A 2,837-nucleotide genomic window follows, 5' to 3' on the forward strand; every position below is an offset into this window, starting at 1 on the left:
CAATCATAGCTCACCATAACTTTGAACTCCCGGGCTCAACCAATCCTCCTGCCGAGGCCTCCTAAGTAGCTAGGACTACAGGCACATGCCACCACACTCGGCTAATTTTTTAGTTTTTTAGAGATGAGGTCTCCCTATGTTGCCCAGACTGGTCTTGAATTCCTGGCCTCAAGTGATCATCCTGCCTCAGCCTCCCCAAGTGCTGGGCTTACAGGTATGAGCCACCACACCCAGGGGTTTAAGCCAGATGAAAATATTGTTGATATTTTTTGAGGTTTGATATGTAGGCTGAATACTGGTTCTGTAGTCAATTGCCTTGGCACAGAAACATGCTTTACCACCTCCTGGTAGTATAACTTGGGCAAGTTTCTCAAGTCTTCCAACCCGTTCCCTCATCTGCAAATAGGCCCAAAGAGAGTACCTACTTTACAAAGGTGCATGAAAGATTAGATGACATAATGTATATATAATCTTATCACAGTGCCTGGCTCAAAGTTAATAGTATATCACAGTGTGGCTTTGTAGTTCAAGTTCTGGTTCTGCTACTTAGGTGGTGTTGGGCAAGCTACTAATTCCTCAATCTCCCCTCTTTCTCTTCTAAAAAGAAAGGGTGTTTCTGAGTGAGACTAAGCCTGGTTTAATAGACAAATGAATAGTGGTAGACTTTTTTCATTCAACAAAATGTACTGGATACTACACCCCTGTTCTTTGAGAAAAGTCACATAAAGAATGTTATTTCACAAGTTCACGGGCCAGGTGTGGTGGCTCACGCCTATAATCCTAGCACTCTGGGAGGCCGAGGCGGGAGGATTGCTCGAGCTCAGGAGGTCAAGACCAGCCTGAGCAAGAGTGAGACCCCGTCTCTACTAAAAATAGAAAGAAATTAGCTGGACAACTAAAAATATATAGAAAAAATTAGCCGGGCATGGTGGCACATGCCTGTAGTCCCAGACACTCAGGAGGCTGAGGCAGAAGGATCCCTTGAGCCCAGGAATTTGAGGTTGCTGTGAGCTGGGCTAACGCCACATAACTCTAGCCCGGGCAACAGAATGAGACTGTCTCAAAAAAGAAAACAAGTTCATGGTACTCATGTGCTAGAGATTATAAGCTTTTTTACAAATATTAACTCATTTAATCATTACAATTCCATGAGGTAGGTGCCTTTATCATCCCCATTCTATGGATGAAGAAATTAAGGCAGAGAGGTTAAGTGAGTCACCCAAGTTCTCATGGACAGCAAGCGGTGGTATCAGCAATCAACTCAGGGCGGTCTTAACTCCTAAGCTTGGCAACAACCAGTCTGTCTGCCTATATGCAGAAAAAGGCCAGAAGGGCCTGTTTGGAAAAAGTTTGAAGGCAGGCAAGCTGCAAGCACTTTAGCAGAGAACAGGACCTACAACACCTGCTGACAGCATTCTTTAGCTACTTAACTTGGAGGTCACAAGAGAAATCTATGTATTTCTGTCCAGCATTGCTGTTACCCAATCCCACCCTGAGAATATGAATTGAAAACTAATTCCACTGGTTGTGGGGGAAAAGCTACCATTTATCTTACTGAATGAACATTTACACTCCAAAGATGGTACCTGTTAATATACAAGATCAGCGAAAACAGGAAACGGGGCTGGTCCTGGGTAATAGACCTTGCCTTTCATCTGGCTTCTTCCTGAGCTGGGATTTGATGCCTGTGAGTGTGCAGAGGTTCCAGTTCTACTTGTTGACTCAGGCAATTTAGCTTTCTGTTCCCATTTTTCCATCAGAGAGTGGGTTAGATTAATAACCACCTCACAGAACTAAAATATGTTAAGCCTTTAGGACAGTGCTGGGCACGGCCAGGCATTGCTACCGGTTTAGGAAGACATCTTAAATGTTACTTAGCTTTAAAATCAAGCCGTTTATGTCCAGAATCATGGCTACAACTACCAACCTTGTTTAACCTGCTCCCACCCTCACACATATCCTCCTGCTCTGAACACCTCCACAGGGAAGCCTCAAGTGCCATCAAAGCCCAACTTTACCCATAACCTTCATCCTGCCCCCCTCAGTGACTTCTAAATGGCCTCAAGGCTGTTCCACAAGCCCCCACCTAACATTACCTTCCAGATGGTTTCCCACTAGTCCCCATCCTTCAGGACCTTAGTTTCCTACATTGGCAGCCAGTGCCAGGTGTTTGACACGGGTTCCATTGTGACTCAACTGTCACATCATGAGGCTGGCTAATTCTGGCAACTCTTAGGCTCAACTGCATTACTCAGAGGTAGTGCCGGACTAACCAGCATACTAGCTGTGGAATTTATACCAAACCTACTCTCCTTCATCGTGGCGAACTGAGATTGGTATGCATAGCCAACTAATTCTGTGTTCAACCCAGGCCATGTCCAGCAAGAACACCCTTAAATGCACTGCAGGCACCCACCTTAATCAGTATCTACCCTCCTTAGGGGGGGCGGGGGGGTAAGGGCAACATACATAACCTAAACATCTGTACCTCCATAATATGCTGAAATAAAAAAAAAATATCTACCCTCCAATCTATTAAAGGAAATCATAGCCAGGTTCCTATTGAGCTTAGCACCTAACAGGTATTTTCCCAAGTAACAAACAATTGCCATCTTAAGCTTATCACACGGACCAAGAATCACGGCAGTTAGTATTGAACCAATCAGGCTGCATGTAGTTTTCATAAGTGGTACAACTCAAAGTAGCTGCCACAGCATTTATTTCCATATATAAATGAACCACACAGTCATCTTTATTTTTAATCCATATAAACATTAGTTTAATGTACTTTAGACAGGTTGTTAGACAAATCACAAATAATTACATTAAGCAAAAAT

The sequence above is a fragment of the Propithecus coquereli genome, unplaced genomic scaffold, assembly GCF_000956105.1.
Source record: "Propithecus coquereli isolate 6110/MARCELLA unplaced genomic scaffold, Pcoq_1.0 Scaffold239, whole genome shotgun sequence".
Lineage (NCBI taxonomy): Eukaryota > Metazoa > Chordata > Mammalia > Primates > Indriidae > Propithecus > Propithecus coquereli.